Below are 17,360 nucleotides of genomic sequence, written 5' to 3'. Positions count from 1 at the left end.
CGCGCTGTCCCCTGCCCTCCTGTCTCAGGAGGGGTCCCCAGTGGCGGCTGTGTCTCCTGGGCATTCTCGTTCCCACCCAACAAGCCTCTGCCTGGCATCACGTGGCCCCAGCCCCTTGCGCTCTGTTGACCCCTCCCTGGTCCCTCCAGGCCGGGGTGGGGGCATTTTCCGGGTGGACCCTCCTCTCTGTGACTTCCGAGTTCTCCCACAACCTGCCAAGCCCACTCCCTGCGGGGAGTTCTGGTCTAAGGACCCACATTCCTGTTTTTGTGGTCAGAACTGGGGGTACCAGTCCTCCCTGGCACCTCGGGGTAGGCGTTCCAGCTTTAGGTGACCCAGGCCTCCATAAACCCCCACTCAAGTGCCCACTTCCCTCTGAGGGGGCAGCAGACAGGCCAGTGCCACCCAAACTGCAAACAGTCCAGGAGCAAAAGCTGAACACCCCCCAAAAGCCAGCAGCACTCAGGAGTCTGTCCGCGGTTCTCCAGAACCCAGAGCCCCATTGCTGATGGCAGGAAGAACTGCCCAGAGAGCAGGGGCTGCCCCTTGCCCAGCAGCTTCGCAGCTGGCATCCTGCTCACATGCCAGGAGAGGCCTCCACCTCCGGGAACTTCTAGGCCAGCAGCCTGGTGCAGAGTGGGGAACTGAAGCTCAGAGACAGTCAGTGACTTTCTCAAGGCTGCCCAGCAGGTGAGCGGCGGAGCTGGGCTGGAATCCAGGCCCCAGCTCCCTGGCCCGTGCTCTTTGTCCCCTCTGTGTTGTGCTGTCCCTGGCCCAGCCTCTTAGGAAACAGTGGTCACACTGGCCAGAACGGGCATGAGGATCAGCTTCTGGAGGGCAGCTTGGCAGGTGGCCCTTGGGCTGGGCTCGGAGACTGCTGGGGCTTAACAAGATTGCTTGGGGTGCCCACACCCAGGAATGCTCTCCCTGCAGGCCCAAGGACCTCTGTGCCACAGTGACCACTGCCACCTCAATTCAAAGAGGAATGCTGAGGGTGACGGACACCCTTCAGAGGGGAGTTGGCAGAAGAGCATGACGTGTCCACCTCTCCTGGTCCCGAGCAGCTGGGAGACCAAGGTGGCACCACCTGCCCTGTGTGTGTTCTTGTGGAGGTGCCAGGTCCAGGTGTGTGCAGAAAACCCATCCACGGTGGTCAGCATGGGTGTGGGGCCAAGGGTCTGAGGTGAAAAGACTCACCCTCCATCACAAACCCTTGACAGCATCTGCGTGGCTGTTCTGGGCACCGAGATATTCTAAGAGTTAATAAAATTGCCTTTAGTCTCTGATTTTTAAAAATGAGAAAAAGCTGGGCACAGTGGTGCACACCTGTAATTTCATCAGCTCAGGAGGCTGAGGCAGGAGGATCATAAGTTCAAGGCCAGCCTCAGCAACCTAGCGAGGCCCTAAGCAACTCAGCAAGACCCTGACTCTAAATAAAACACAAAAGGGCTGTGGGTGTGGCTCCGTGGTGAAGTACTGGTTCAATCCCGGGTACCAAAAAAAAATTTTTTTGGAGTGAGAAAGAATGGAGTTGAGTTTTCTGTGCCAGCATGGAGACGGACCCCTGATACACGGACACCAGCATGTGCGGCTTCGCTGGGGAAGGAAGAAACTGTACCCAGCTAACGAGGGGGAGACTGGGGGAGGGGGAGAGACAAAAAAGGGTTTTGCTTTTTACTTTCTATGCTTCTAAATGATTGTATTAATTGACAACAAAATTGTTTCAAAAGAAGAGAAGAAAGCCTACTTTTTGGTAACCATCCAGGTTTGCTGGAGACTCCCCTGTCTCCTGGTGCAGGGCTGGCTCGGCCCTTTCCTGGCTGAGTGAGGAAGGGGACAGTCAGGGGCCGCAGAAGCCCACCTGCACACTGCAGATGCTGGAGAAGAGAGGCTGAGGGCAGAGCCCAGGCATCGGGCAAGCCCACCCTGCCTGATGGGGACCCGAAGGCCCCGTCTCATCTGCATTCTGCTCTCGGGATCTCAGGCTCGAGCTCACGTGGTAGAAGGATCTGGACAGATGGGAGGGTGGGGAGGGGGGCCCAGAGCATCATGGGGGACTGGCTGGAAGGCCCGGGTGGGAGACCCTGCCAGCTGCCACTCACGAGTGGACTAGTGCGATGGCTCTGCTGGTCTAGGAGAAGGGACTGGAGCCCCCAGAGGAGCCCACCAGGGTGCAAAGCTGAGCTCCAGGAGAGGCTGCCGGGGCACCTGCCCAGGACGGCACAAGCCACTTTGAAGGGTAGGGAGTAAGTGCCCGTCACCAGGGAGGATCTGCTGAGGCTGGAAGCTGTCCGGCAGGGAGGCCACAGAGGGGACTCAGCCCCAGGACACAGGGATGGAGCCCTCAATGTCTAAGGGAACTTCTGCCCCGAGCGGCTACGATCCCCAACAAGAGCCCAGGAAGGACAGGGACGAGCCCTGAGCGCAAGTCCTCACCCCGGCCAGCGCGGCACAGAGGGCAAAGCTTTCTGTTGTTCCTCAACTGCTCCAGCTGACCCCTTCCTCGAGGCTAAAGACCTGACCTCTCCCCTCTTGGCCTCAGTTCCAAGGTCACTGTTTGGGGAGGCCTCTGCCGGCGACCTGGCTCAACAGCCCAGCCGCCAAGCCAGCTGTCACGCCCTCCTGTACCTGTGCTCCGTGGCTCGCCCCACCTCTCTCGCTTATGGTTGACGGTCAAGCCCCAAGCCCCAGGCTGGAGAGGAGGGTGGCATGGAAGCGGCTGCACCCTGGGTGCTTGATTCAGGAACAAATTCACAGCACTTTACAGTTTACATGGTGTTTTTATGGCTGCAACACAGTCAATCCACAAAAGCCCACAAGGAAGCCAATTCTCCCTCATTTCTGTTGCAGGTGACCAGACTCAGGCCCAGAGAGGTGGGAGGATTCACCCAAAGACACACAGCCAGCAAGTGGCAGAGCTGGGACGCAAGCCCAGATTTTGCCAATGGCAAACCCCTTACTCTTCCACATGATGTCATAATTTCTGTCCCCAGAAACACGCTTTGGGCTGAATCTCCCCTTGTGAGGAAGCCGCTCTGAATCCTTTGTCTTGCTGGGCCAGGTGTGGCCGAGACCACCGTCCACTTAGGGACTAATATTCCCCCCTGGGTCAGTCCTCCTTGGGCCCAGCCTATCTCAGCCTTTCTTTGTGAGCTTGAGGGGGTCCTTTGACCTCTAATGGACACACTTATCATCCCTGTAGCCTTTGACAGAGCAAGAGCCCAATCAACGGAGACTATTATTAATCTTATTTTATCTATATGCATTTATTAAAATATTTCCCTCCGTTCAGTCTAGTAACAAGCAAAATAGTGAATAAAGCCAACAAGATCCTGGAAACCCCAGAGCTTTGGTGAGTGACTTGCAGCCTTTCACCTCGCAGGAGACATGGAGGAGAGAAGCCTTTATCCTGGGTGGCTGCGCCCTGGCTTGATTTTTCTGCTCAAAAGTTTGCCTTTCACAGAGCAAGGTCTTCCCTCCAGCCTTCCGCCCCGGCCTTCCCAGCTCTGGGATTCACAGATGGAAAAAGTGAAGTTTCAAAGGTAAATGGCATCTCCCTGAGGAGACAGGAGGAGGACGGGGCCACCTCCCACATCTAATCTTCTCCTTCTGAGATGACCCAGGACGGTCTTCTGGGGTCACCACCCTCTCAGGGACAAACTGCTCTGCAGGGCTTCCTGGTCCGGGGGTTCATTCATTCCACCTTTGCCAGGCCCCAAGGAGCTGCCCCTGTGGGGAGCCCTTCAGGACAGGGACAAGAGGGAGCCCGGTGTCTACACTGTTCACAGTTTCAGAGACAGACCTCTGAGACGCAGTGGGTGTCCCCAGGCAGAGGGAAGCTGGGGCCAGGCCAGGAGGACCTGGGTGGCGGCAGGGACCTGCTCTCCGCCTTGAGGCTTTGCTAGGGGCCCCCAGACACCCCGGCCTGGGACCCCGGCTCCCAAGCAGAGCGAAATGGTGAAACAGGAAGCGAGGAACTGTCAGCCGCGCTCAGACCCCATTAAAAAGGCCCCCAGAACCCCAAGGTCATTTCCTCTGCGCGGTGGCGGTGTTTATTTTGTGTTTCTGGCCAAACGCCGCGGAGAAAGCCGGGCTGCGGGGCGGAGGGGCCGCGCGAGGAACGGGGCAAAGAAAACAGAGCGGAGTGGTGTTTTATGGGCAGCGCCGGGGCGCTAACGGGGACGACTCCGGAAAGTCTGGGAAGCCGTCGGGGACGCGGGGAACGGTCGGCGCGGGTGCGAGGCGTGCGCTAGCACACACGGGCACGCGCGCAGGAAGAGCTGCTCTCAGAAGAAAAGGTGACTGCGGTGGCCCAGGGGGGCTCAAAACCTAAGAGGCAAAGGTCTCGGGCCACGCAGGAGGGGCCCCCTTGCTCGGAGCCTTCGCAATCAGGGTCCTCGGGCAGCAGGGGACAGACGCAGCCACCCTGGGGGCTCAGCTGGGCGCCCCAGGACGCACCTGCAGGGAGCACCTGGGGCCACCTCCTTGTCTCTGCTGAACCCTCCCATGGGGCAGGCGCGGGGTGGGGGGAGGTTGGCCTGGGCACAAGACACGGTCGCTGTCGCACGCACATGCACAGCAGACCTACGCACGCTCCTTTCCACGCGCGCGCCACTTTCATTTCGTTTCTCCCGGGAGGGCGGATCCCAGCCACGGGTCCCCGCAGGGCGCCCCAGGGCTGCGGCCAAGGCCATTGCCCGTCTCCGCCGGGACCCTGTAAATCGTCTGTGCGCTGCCTGGCTGGGACTCAGCAAATGGAGCAGTCCCAGACGTCGCCTCTCTGTCCCCGCTGGCAGGGCCCTAGGGAGGGCCCGAGTGAGGGAGGGAGGGAGGGAGGCAGGAGCCAGAGCAGGGGGAGGGGGAGCGTGGGGCCAGCGACACTCCGAGCCCCAGCCCGCCCTGCGGTTTGGCCGGTGCCTGTGGTGTGGGGCCCTGGAGTCACAGCTGGTCACCAGGGTGGTGGCGGGGAAGGAAAACTGGAGGTGGATGAGAGAAAACGGGACCCTGCGAGGCCCAGGTCAGCGCATCACCCGGAGCTTGGCCCAGGGAAGATGCCGGTTCTGTCACCAGGGGAGGCAGGAGGTGGCCTGGGAAGGTGTGGGCGTGCACAGAAGCTTCGCCTGGAACCCGGGCCCAGGCACACCAGGGACCACCGTGCGCCTGCCTCTCCTCCGGCCCCCCTCCCCACCCGACTCTTGGCTCGGTCCTTCCGAGGCGTCTGTCCGAGGCTAGGCACACACCTGCCCCTGTCCCCACCGGCAGCCTCCCTCCTGAGGCCGGAGCTTCCACCGGTGGCAGAAGCCAAGAATTCCTGCTCACCGCCTCCCCTCCAAAACAAACCGACCCTAGGAGTCACAGCTAAGTGGCTTTTTGGTCAGCTGTCTGGTCTTTAAGCCCAGCCTGGTCTCCTCTGGGTCTAGTTGAACCAAGACGCTGCCTGGCCTCACAATGGAGGAACAGCCTTTGGCTCTGCTGGCAGCCCCAGGAGCAGCTGATGGCCTGACACTGGGAATGAAGGAGCAAGGGTGACCTGCCCCATGCGTTCCAAAAAGGAAACCCACCCTCTGTGTTTCTAGAGAATGGTAGGAAGGTGGCTGACTGAACTCCACCATGGCTTGCTCCAGGGAAATTGAGTGGGGCAGGAGAAATGGTCACATGTCAAACGTGCCTGTTTTGGGGAATCCATTTACAGTTCTAGTAGTGCCCAATCTCAGAGCAGTGCATGCAAATAATAATAATAATAATAATAATAATAATAATAATTATTATTATTATTATTATTATTATTATTATTATTATTATTATCTTTATGTAGCATCTTCTATGTGCCAACCACTGCCCTAAGGGCTTCATGCACATTAACTTATTTAATCTGAATACAGTTGAACCCCCACATTATCACTGTCTTTTTGGTTTTGGGATGAGCGAGGCACAGAGCCCTTAAGTTGCTCCGGGTCACACAGCCAGTGAGTGAAGAGCTGACGACTCTGTTGCACTGACTCCCAGGCCGCTGGTGCCTGGTTGCCTCTCAGGCTCCTTGTCTGACCCAAGGGCCGTCAGAGCAGTGCTACAGTTTAGATCTGGGATGTCTCCCCGAGGCTCGTGTGCTGGAGGCCTGGTCCCCAGCTGGTGACACTATTGGAGGTGAAAACTGAAGAGGTGGGACCTAGTGGGAGGTTTCGGGTCACTAGGGAGCTGACCCTCAGAGAGGACTGTGGGATCCGGGTCTCTTCTTTCTTTTCCATTTCCCAGCTACGAAATGACATGTTTGTCATTGTTGTTGTTTTCAGTTTGGCTTTGCCATGGGCTGCTGCCGTGACTTGCTGCATCACAGGTCCAAAAGCAACGAGGTCAATGAAATCAGACTGAAACCTCCAGAACTGTGAACCAAAATAACCCTTCTGTCTTATAAGCTGGTGTCGAAGGCATTTGTTACAGTAAGGAAAGGCTGGCCAACATGGCAGCTGAGGAGGCAGAGAGACGGCTCAGGTCCCAAGGCCACTGAAGTGGCAGAAGGTTTGCTGTCTTCTCCTCTTAGGAGAAATGAAGACATCCACACGCATAATCCTCTGCAAGCTACAAAAGCCCTTTCTCTGTCACAGGGTTGGACCTGGACATGGAGGCCCAACATTCACTCAACAGATGAGGAAACTGAGGCCAGAACAGGAAGGGCCAGGACCTTGCAGAGGAAGGGGGGCAGGGAGTAACAAAGAACAATTCTGTGTCCCTCAGGCCCTTGGTCTTGCCGCCTGCAGATGGTGAGACCAAGACCTGAAATCCTATCTCCTCCCACCTGTGCAACAGGAAGTGGGGCCCATTCGGGGGCACCCATCACCCCTGGGAATGGGGTGGATGCCAGAGCCCACCACATCCCCCACACCATGGGGGCCTGGGCAGGGTTGTCACACTACCCTGGAGCCACACCTTAGAATTCTGAAAATAAGTGGCCTGACACCCTGGAGGGGGCACACCCACACATTCACAGTGGCAGATCTGGGGCGTGAAATTGTGGGCAACTTTTATCTCCTTCTTCGTACTTTCCCACAGTTTCCAAATTTTTCTGTGGTGACCAGGCATCACTGTTATAATTGCAAAACAAAACAAAACAGAAAACCAAAACTCTGCACTTTTTCTCTTTTCCTCCAGGAGAAACCAAGAACCCAGCCCAGGGACATAGTCCATCCAGTGAGTGCCAGTCGGGCCAACCTGTTCACCAAGAAGAGGAGACGGGAGAGGAGATGGGAGAGGACAGAGCTCAGGTGGCCCCAGAGCTTCATCCACTGTCGCTTTAACCCTCATGACTGCCTGGAGTTTGGCGGTCTGGTCCTCGCTGTGCCGGCAGGTTCGAGGTTGAGCTAAAACGGAACCCAAGCCCTGCTTCTGACAGATTCCCGTCTCTTCGCCTCTCCTCGCTACCTTTCCATGAGGTGACCGAAGTGTGACTTTAAGGCCAGTTTGGTTTCAAAACGTCCAGAGGACTGACATTCAGGGCCTCTTGAGAAGAGTCTCCAGGTCCCCCACAGCCGCGCTCCCAGGTGTCCTGCAGGGCAGCCCAGACGGTGACTGTGCCCATGGAGTCTGTGCTCAAGACCGACGGCCAGTCTCAAGTTCCCTACAATGTCTTGTCTGGTGGCATTAGTGGCTGAAGTGACTTGGTCTACCATATCCTTGCGGGTAGCACTGACCATTGTCCTCTGGGCAGCACTGACCACAAACAGGTCAAGGTCCTCTGATGCAGGAATTCCAGGTGCGGGCGGACTTCTCAGAACCACACACTAACCGGGAGCCACGGGCGTGAAACGTTCACGTCACCATCGACCACAGTAGTGAATGACTTACACGTGGGCAGCGTGAAGGGAGGACGTGATTCTCTAACAATGGATGAAAAATGTCAGTCAGCCTCCAAAAGGCCTGCAAGGTCCCCCCCCTCCTGGTAGACTGGTGGAGTCCCCTCTCATCCTGAATGGGGCTAGCTTGGTGACTAAGAGGAGATGACGGAAATGACCAGGTATGACTTCCAAGGACAGCTTATAAAGGATGTGGCCACTTCTGCCATGGTCTGTTGGTCACTTACTCTGGGGAAGCCTGCTGCCATGTCAAGTCGCTCTAGAGGGACCGCTGTGGAGATGGGCCGCTTCCTGCCCATGCATTTTGGGGATGGACATCCTCAAGCCCCAACCAGGTGGCCGCAGCCCTGGGTGACTTCTCAATGCAACCTCGTGGGCGACTCTTAGCCAGAGCAGCCCAGCTAAGCCCCCTGGCATTCCTTACCCAGGGACACCTGAGAGAGGACAAAGGTTGATTCGAGTCACCGGGTTGGGGGTGATTTGTTCACAGCGATGGGTAAAATAGGCGCCTCGTCCAAGGGAATAGCCATGGCAGTGAGGGTCGTAGCTACTGCTCAGCAGAGTGACCTGGTGTGGGGCACACACAGCAGACACCCAGTGACACGGGTCAGGATTTTATTGATGCAAAGGTCAAAAACACTCGAAATTAATGTGTGATGTTGAAGTCATGCTGGTGGTGGCTACTTTTGCAGCAGGAAAGTCATGTGTGTGGGGGGGGGCGGGGGGGCTGGTAATATCCCCTCATCTGGTCTGGGGGCTTAGTTTGCCAAAATCCATCCTGTTTCTGATGGGTGTGCTCCGGCCGTACAGATTATTGGGTCTTAATATTTAAATATTTTATATTTCAATAGAAAAAAAAAGTTTATTTCAACTTTCAAATGTTTTAATGTGATGGTTTCATTCTCACCCTAGAAAATCTAGAGGCATAGGACCGGGCTGTGCTGGGGGAAGGGGCCGCGCTCAGGAAAGTCAGGACAAATGATTTGCAGCCCTGCAAACCGCAGGCCCAGGGAAGGCGGAGGAAAGGGGAATGTTTGTGTTGGGAGGCAGGGATTATGGGTAGTTTTAAAATATTTAAGTATATCGTTGAAGAACGAATCCTACTGTCTTGTCAAAGAGAATGAAAAAGGACCAGGAAGCATAATACCTTTCCGCCAGGTGACCTCAAAGGAGGAAGCTATTTATTCACCCCAAACGCGGCCACCCAGAAGACGTCCTTCCCAGAGATTTCACTGATGGTTCAAGCGCGGTTTCTCCAGCAGAGCCCCTCATTGAAACTACCGTTTTCATTAGGGCAGAAAAGTGGAGGTCTGTTGGCAACGTGCCCCAGGCAGCCAGGCTGGGAGGGAAGCCACGCCCAGCAGGGGAAGCCACGCCCATAAAGGGGAAACTCACGCCCAGCAGGGCCACGCCCAGCAAGGGAAAGCCACGCCCAGCAGGGGGAAAACCACGCCCAGCAGGGGGAAAGCCACGCCCAGCAGGGGGCGACCGTGGCAACCACAGGGAGTGATCGGCCAGCAGTGGGCATCAATTTGCTGAGAAGGAAGAAGGAAATTTGCGGGTTGAAGGATCCTTCCTGGTGCTGAGTCTGAACAGAAACCTCACCCTCCATTCCCCAAACCAGCTGCACCCTCGGGAGACTGGGGAGATCTGTCAAGTTGCAATGAGTCATTTCAGGTTTCATGGTGGCCTCTGGGTCAGGTTTCCTCCGAAGCCGCCACCTCTGTTTTCCAGCCCTTCCCAGCTCCATCCCCTGGCTCAGACTCTTCCGCACCTCCCCCTCTGCCCATGACCCCATAGTGCAGCCTCACACAGTGTCCCTGACGGGGTCCCCAGCACAAGTCCAAGCTATCATGCTCCTGGATACAGTGTCACCTCTGGCCCCCAGGCCAAGCCCCCATGGCATTCTTCACCTGGGAACTCCCCTCACCCACTGATCTCCACATGGCCAAGGGCTCTCTAAGCTTCAAAGCTGTGGAAGAAACCACAGAGGAAATGTTTGACAGAGCTGTGCCACATAAAAATAAAAAATTCCGGTGCGATTAAAACACAGAAGCAGAACTCAAGAGCAAACAACTGGGCACATGTTTGCAGCAGATAGCAAAAGCAGATGGCTGGAATCCTTACTTTATACAGAACCCAGATCAATCAAAAAAAAAAGCCAAAGGTGTCTATGGATTGAAAGTCGAAGGGTACAAACAATAAGAGGCGAATGTAAATGGCTGGGATTGGGGATGTAACTCAGGGGGAAGAGCAAAGACTATCGGCCCTTGTGAGGTTCTGGGTTCGACTCAAGCACCACTAAAAACAAAGACACCTATAAATGGCCAGCAAACATCTGGGAGAGGGAGAAGCTGCAACCTCTCTAAGAGTCAACAAAGTGCAACAATAATAACATTAAGTCAGAAAAGATACCCCTCTTCCGTAGCCAAAGCACAGAAAGATGGCATGTGCCCAGGTGCCAGGGGTATGTGTACTGGGAAATATGTCTGCAAGCCACTGGCAATATTTATCAAAGTGCTTAAAAAAGAATAAATGAATCCAAGTTTCTGTGCACTTAAAAAACATTGCATAGAAAACTTTTTTGGAAAATAATTTGGTGATACTTATCCATGTATTTCAAATGCTCACTTTTTAAATTTTTTTTTTTTTTTTTTTTTAGCTATAGATGGACACAATATATTTATTTTTCTGTGGTGCTGAGGACTGAACCCAGTGCCTCACACAAGCGACGCAGGCGCTCTGCCACTGAGCCCCAGCCCCTGTTCACACTTTGGATTCATGTTTGTGCTGATTTCCTCTGAAGCCCAGATGTTGAAATACGGCCAGTGATAAAGGCACAAAGATGACCACTGGGGTTCAATGTGTAGGGGAAGCCAGCAATAGCCCCAACGTCCGGCGTCAGGAGAGAGCGAGGATCCTGGGGCTCCCTGTGGCTGGAGGCCAACAACCTGTGGCCATCGGAAGTCCTGCATGAGAGGGACCCTGGGAGATCACTTCCCAACCAAGGCAAAGATGTGCAGAGGACTGCCTCCCGGCCTACAGGGAAATGACTGGTGACTTCTGAAGACGAAGCCCCACTGGAGAAGTCGGGCCTCCACTTGGAGGAAGATGAAGAGGGCGGGTCCAGGAGAGACGCAGAGATCTCCAGTCTCCCAGCAGATAGACCAGGAATGGAGACAGGCCGGTGCAGATGCCTCCGAAGAGTGCCCTTCCGGAATGCCCTTAACTTTGTGGGAGAAATTTCACGAATGGCTTACAAAACCATTCTGAACAAAAAACCTCAACCTCAAGATTCAGAGGGAAAAAGAGAAAATGCTCCAGAAAAGTTAAATTGAAGAATGAAAAAGGATCTCAGAGTGAACAGTCCTTCAACGAAACCCACTGGAAGGAGCTCACCCAGCACTTTGGAGTCAAAGATAGAGTTGAACTCCCTGTTAAACAGAAAAAAAGGGTGAGTGCCCACCTATAATCCCAGCAACTCAGGAGGCTGAGGCAGGAGGATCATAAATTTGAGGCCAGCCTCAGCAATTTAGAGAGGCCGTAAGCAACTTAGTGAAATCCTATCTCAAAATAAAAAAATAAAAAGGGCTGGGGATGTGGCTCAGTGCTAAAGTACCTCTGGGTTCAATTGCACAGTGCGAAACACAATAATAATAAGTGAGAAGGTTGACAAGTCAGACCTTGAAAAGAGACAAGGATGCTGAGAGGCGGGCTGTTGGGAAGGCGGAGGAACTCAGCAACCAGCTTGCTACTAGAGGGTTGGTGTAAACATGGTCAGAGCCATTGCCTGCCACAAGTTTGTAAGAGCCAAAAAGGAGGCTGAAAACTTGTAGGCTGCTCCAATAAAGAAGTAATTTGCCCCGGGAGGTTGAAACCAAGGAGAGATGGGAACAGAACACAGCAGGAGCTACGCGTCATTTGTCAAGAGTTCTCCAAGCCACTCTAGACTCGGGTGCTCAATTTCCTGACAAAATTTTCCTCTTTAGGTTAAACACATCAAGAAATTGATAGAAGTAGAAAAAGGAAAAAAGAAAAAGATCTAAAACCTTGGAATTGATTATCAACTTTTTCTAGTCTTTTTCTAAGGAATTCATTCTACTGAAGTGCATGAAATAAAGCATATCATTATTTGTGGAAGAAATCTAAGCATCCATGCAAGAAGAAAAGACAGGATTTCATCTATTTATTTATTTGTATAGACCTATGGTATAAAATCAGTGTTGTTTTGCAGATGTTTGCTGTGAGGTCTTTGTACTTTTTTTTTTGGTACCAAGGATGGAATCCAGGAGCAATTAACCACCGAGCCACATCCCCAGCCCATTTTTGTGTGTGTGTTTTATTTAGAGACAGAGTCTCACTGAGTTGCTTAGCACCTTGCTAAGTTGCTGAGGCTGGCTTTGAACTCCCAATCCTCCTGCCTCAGCCTCCTGAGCTGCTGGGATTACAGGCGTGTGCCACCTGCCCGGCTTCTACCTTCTTATCTGTTCTTAGCATGACTGCACTTTTCTGGAATTGTTTTAAGATTAGCTTCTGTTTATAATGGATTAGTCGTAAGTGCTAATAAGTCTCAATGGATACTGTCTTGACAAATGACTTTAATTACCTTGATGCTATGAAAACATTTTTTATTCTTTATTGGAGACACTAGGATTGATATTTCATAGTCACATATTAAAAGCAATTAATTAATTTTTGTGTGCCTTTAGACAAAGTGATTGCAATGCAAAGACAGAATGTAGTATTTGGAGAATGATTTACATTCAGCTCGACCTAGATGTGTCCTCTTAAATATCTCTTGGCCGTGCCTTTCTTTAAATTGTACAATTACATTGCAGACAGTTGTAACTCAAGGTAATAAATATACTTTGAGTTGTCTAAGAAAGAAAACAAAATCAAGTGTCCCAGATGATTCAGGGAAATGCTTATAATCTTTTAGATAGATTCATGATAGAAAGTAAACTGTAGTTTTCTGTTTTTGTTTTTTGTTTTTTTTTTCCTGGTACCAGAGGTAGAATCCAGAGGCACTTAACCACTGAGCCATATCCCCAGCCCTTTTTAATATTTTACTTAGAGACAGGGTCTCACTGAGTTACTTAGGGCTTTGCTAAGTGGCTGAGGCTGGCTTTGAACTTGAGATCTTCCTACCTCAACCTCCCAAACCATTGGGATTACAGGTGTGCGTGCCACCATGCCCAGTAAGAAAATAAGCTATAAAAAAAAAAAACTGTAACCAATAAGACTGGAAAATGTACTCCATATGAACTGGTTACCTCTGAGAGGTGAATTGGGGAGAAATATGCTTCATCTCTTTTATTTTGTTCTGTACTTTCCAGAACTTCTCCAAAGAGCAGAATGACTTTGATAATCCCTTCAACAGTAAAAAAAATCTGTACAAAATAAAAAGGCTCCTTGGTGTCCTGATTTTCCAACAAAAAGTTTCCTCTATGAATCCGCCAAGATCTGTCCACAAGTGTTTGTGGGTGAATGAAGGAGGAGCATTTCGCCTCCCCTGGGACCCTGTCTCACCCTCTGCTTTTATTTGCCTGGTTATTTGTGTTTATGTCTCTTCCCCATGTGATCCTTGGAGTTCCTGGAAAGCAGAGGTCACGTGCCTCTGGAGGCACAGCTTGCCAGTGCCTGGCACCCAGGATGCGTGCGACAACAGTGTTACCTTTAAAACCTGGAGCATCCAGGTAGTTACTGTGTGTGTCTTAACATGAGACGAAAATACTTTTTTTAAAAAATTTTTTAAATATTTATTTTTCAGTTTTCAGTGGACACAACATCTTTTATTTTGTTTTTATGTGGTGCTGAGAATCGAACCCAGCGCCCTGTGCATGCCAGGCAAGCACGCTACTGCTTGAGCCACATCCCCAGCCTGAGACGAAGATACTTTTAAACATGAGATCAAGATTCTGGGCACCAGGATTGTTGGGTGACTGGGATGGAGCTCAGTGGCGGAGCGCAGGCTTCCCGCGTGTCAAGCCCTGGACTGTGTCCCGTGCTGTGAGCCTATGTGCACACTCACGTGCACCCACGCGCGCACACACACAATTATTTGTTAAACCCAATCCTTATGAAGTCTGGGAACCACCTGAAAGCCAACAAGAGAGGACAAAGGTACAGATGTGGTTCCAGTGGCAACTCTGTCCTCACTGGATGGCCGTCACATTTGTGCCACTACGTTGCCTTTCCTGAGAACATATCCTAGGAGCCCCCAATCTGCACTTAACCAGCTACAGAGCCTTAGTTCATTCATGGGACAAGGATGTAGCAGTACAGCTTGCCATCACCAGAGTAATGAGAGGTGATGTCCAAAATTAAATTGAAAGGTGACTCTAGAACATTGCAGAAATAGCATTATAAAGCAAAATCATTGACTGTCAACTCCGAAGTGTGGGTCAGGGACTTGGGCTCCACTGCATTTACATTTATGGACATTTCCTGATCAAAAATAAACACACAGTAGGCAACCTCAAGGTTCTTGTAAGGGCCACGGAACTCTTGAAGAATCTGTAGAATTTAGGAACAATTTTTTTTTAAATTGTAAACTATTTAAGAGAACGAAATGAAACTAGTTTTTTTTTTTTAAGTGTTTTCAAAGAAAAAAGGACGTAAAAAGGGCCCCAGGCTTCTCTTCCCCTGTCCCTTCCATGATTAGGATTTTGCTGGGTTAGAGTGACCTCTGCAGATAACTGGGAATTGAAAGACCATCTCTGAGCTTTGGGGAAAAGGGGGACAGGGAGTCTGCTCTCCCTGGCCTGGCAAAGTCCCCTCACAACCCAACGGGACCCCTTCTTCTGCACTTGGCAGTGGTATGAAAACTGCAGTCCTTCCTGCCCCCCTGCAGGCTCCTGAACTCCTGCTAGGAAAGTCCACGTGGGAGCTGCAGGCTGCTCCTCTACAGGCCAGTGGCCACAGGAGCCTCTCCCAACACAGGGGAGGTGACAGCACTGAACTCAGTGCCCAAGGCAAGCTCAAGAGCCAGACGACCTCAGCCCATTCCTGGCTGTGAGACCTTGGCAAATTATTTAACCTCCCGATACATCAGTTTCCTAAATTAAAAAAGAGGAGGGATAATGATCGTCCTTCCTCCAATAGATGTTTAAGAACGTTAAAATACTTGAAATATGCTTTTTAAAAAAAACTCAGCACAACAGATGGAACGTGGCATTTAATGAAAATAATTTATTTTTGGTATTTGACCCAGGAACGCTTGAAGAAACTGAGGTTTACTCATTTCTTACTTTATGACGTGAGATCAGCGATGTGTCAACGGTTTTCCCTTCTTTCCCCCAAATGAGGTCCCAAGGCCATCTCTTTCCTAGGGATGCGACTGGCAGGGATGTCTTCCCAATGGGCGCACCAGGTCGCCATCCTCTCTCTGCGCAGTGGCCTCTTCCCGGGGCGGGGCCTGCCTGTCCCCTTGGGCCCCTGTCTGCCTTCTTTCCGGGGGACACTGCTGGCTATCTGGAGTCACCTGCTCTGCGGGTGCACTTTCCACCTGTGTGGGACGGGCGCTCGGGGCCTCCGGGAGCGCTAGGGGAGGCGCGCGAGGAGCCCCTCGGAACTCAGCCGCCGCGGCCGCCCTGGGCTGGCGGCGACCCAGCTGCCACCCAGACCTGGGAGTTTTGCCAGCGAAGCGCTTCCTCCAGCTGTGCGCCGCAGGCCGCGAGCGCGGGGTGTGCAGAAGCGCCAAGGGTCCGGGGCTGCGGCAGCCAAAGCCCGCGGGCGACCTGACCTCAGAGCGGGGCGCAGCCCTCCCCCCAGGGTGCGATCGGCGCCCGCCCAGCCCGGCCCGAGGCGCGGAGGTGTCGAGGAGTGGCAGCGCCGACGAGCGTCCGTTCGACACAGGAAGGAGGGAAGGAGGCCGGAGGTGCCTTCACAACACACAGCAGCCCTGACAGATCTGATAAAGAGGAAGGAAGCCAGGCGACGCTGCTGATGGGAGCTGACAGCTCCGCAAACTGCCGAGGTCCTGCAGCTGGCCCAGCCCTGTTTGCAGAAGTGGCGCCTTAAGGAGGAGAGCCTGCGCCCCCTGCTGGTCGTTTTAAAACGGCACCCGTCTGGTGGCGTGAAAGCGAGCCAGGGGCGTTCAGCAGAAGGTGGTGGTCTTGGGGGCTGCAGGGCTTGTCTGGGCCCGGGGCCTCTGCCTTCTGCTCGCTTGCAGGAGACTCGCCCCAGAGAGCAAAGGCAAGACGTGCGCTCCTGCGAGATCTCTGCTCACCTGGCAGCCTAGTTACATTGGCTGTCAGAGGTGGGAACCAAGATGACTAATGAGAAAAGCAGGCACCCATCTCAAGACTGCAGAGCACCACCCGGATATTGCTACCTTCCCTAATGACCTTAAGCAAATTCCACCTCCAGGTGCCTGTTTCCTCAACCACAAAAAGGAAATGACAGTCTCCATCTAATAGGATTGATTGTTAAGGAGACTGAGTCGATGATACCTATAAAATGCTTGGAAGAGTTACTGCTACATAATAAGCACCTGTGTTTGTCAAATTAAAAAAGAATTAATTCCAGGATGGGGAAAGCGCTTGTCTCCTTATCCCGGGGATTTTCTTGCTATCTTTCACGTATTGGTTTCTAGTTTAATTCTACCAGGATAAGTGAACATATTTCCTATGATTTCCTTCCTTTGAAATTTGCTGAAGCTGGCATTAGAAGTCACCAGGTGGTCCATTTGCTAAAAGGTCCATGTGCATTTGAAAATAATGTGCATTTTTGAGCTGAATACACGTCCCATGTGCCAGGGTCTTGCATGTGGCACATACAGTACTGGGCCCTGCTTTCTTTATGGGGTGGGGAGGCTCCCGGGGTTGGCTTGTGGCCCTGGTTGACACTTCATGGAATCACTAAGGATGTTGACTTTACAGCTTTTTGCTTCTTTCCAGTTTGCTCTCCTCCTAGTTCTTTTAGTCCTCTTGTCCCGCCTTCTTTAAATTGAACTTCTTAAAATTTTCATGTCCTCCACGAATCTTGGACTTTTAAAATAACCTCATTTGTACTATACACTACTTACCCAAGACTTAATCTACTTTTGTTAAATTAGTACTTTTACCACTTTCCCATGTAAACATCTACAGGTTGTACATAATTCCACTTCCTTCCACCAGCAAGACGTGTTTCATACAACAGATGAGCGTATGTCATCAGCACATTATTATTACTTTTGTTTAGAGAGCATTCTTTTATATCTGTCTCCATATTTACCTGTTACTTTTTTTGGTTTTGTTTTTTGTCAACGGACCTTTATTTTATTTATTTATATGTGGTGCTCAGGATCAACCCAGGGTCTCACACATGCCAGGCGAGCACTCCACCGCGAGCCCCAGCCCAGCCCCAGCCCAGCCCCTACCTGCTACTTTTGTCCTTACTTGGGTTCTACGTTTCTATCTGGGGCATTTTTCTTCTGTCTGGAAGTACTTCCTTTAATATTTCTGGTACCACAGTGTGTTGGTGCCAAATTCTCTTCAGCTTTTGTCTAAAAAGGATTTATTTTGCCCT

The 17,360-nt window shown here is 52.1% G+C and overlaps 1 pseudogene; it reads left to right on the top strand.

Annotated features, from left to right (window-relative positions):
• The first annotated feature begins 10,909 nt into the window (after positions 1 to 10,909).
• LOC110597059 (protein FAM204A pseudogene) lies at positions 10,910 to 11,683 on the top strand (annotated as a pseudogene).
• The last annotated feature ends 5,677 nt before the right edge of the window (positions 11,684 to 17,360 follow it).

This window comes from Ictidomys tridecemlineatus, chromosome 11 (genome assembly GCF_052094955.1).
Source record: "Ictidomys tridecemlineatus isolate mIctTri1 chromosome 11, mIctTri1.hap1, whole genome shotgun sequence".
Taxonomy (NCBI): Eukaryota; Metazoa; Chordata; class Mammalia; order Rodentia; family Sciuridae; genus Ictidomys; species Ictidomys tridecemlineatus.
Note: the sequence above shows the minus strand (reverse complement) of the source record. Positions and strands in the feature narration are given on the sequence as shown.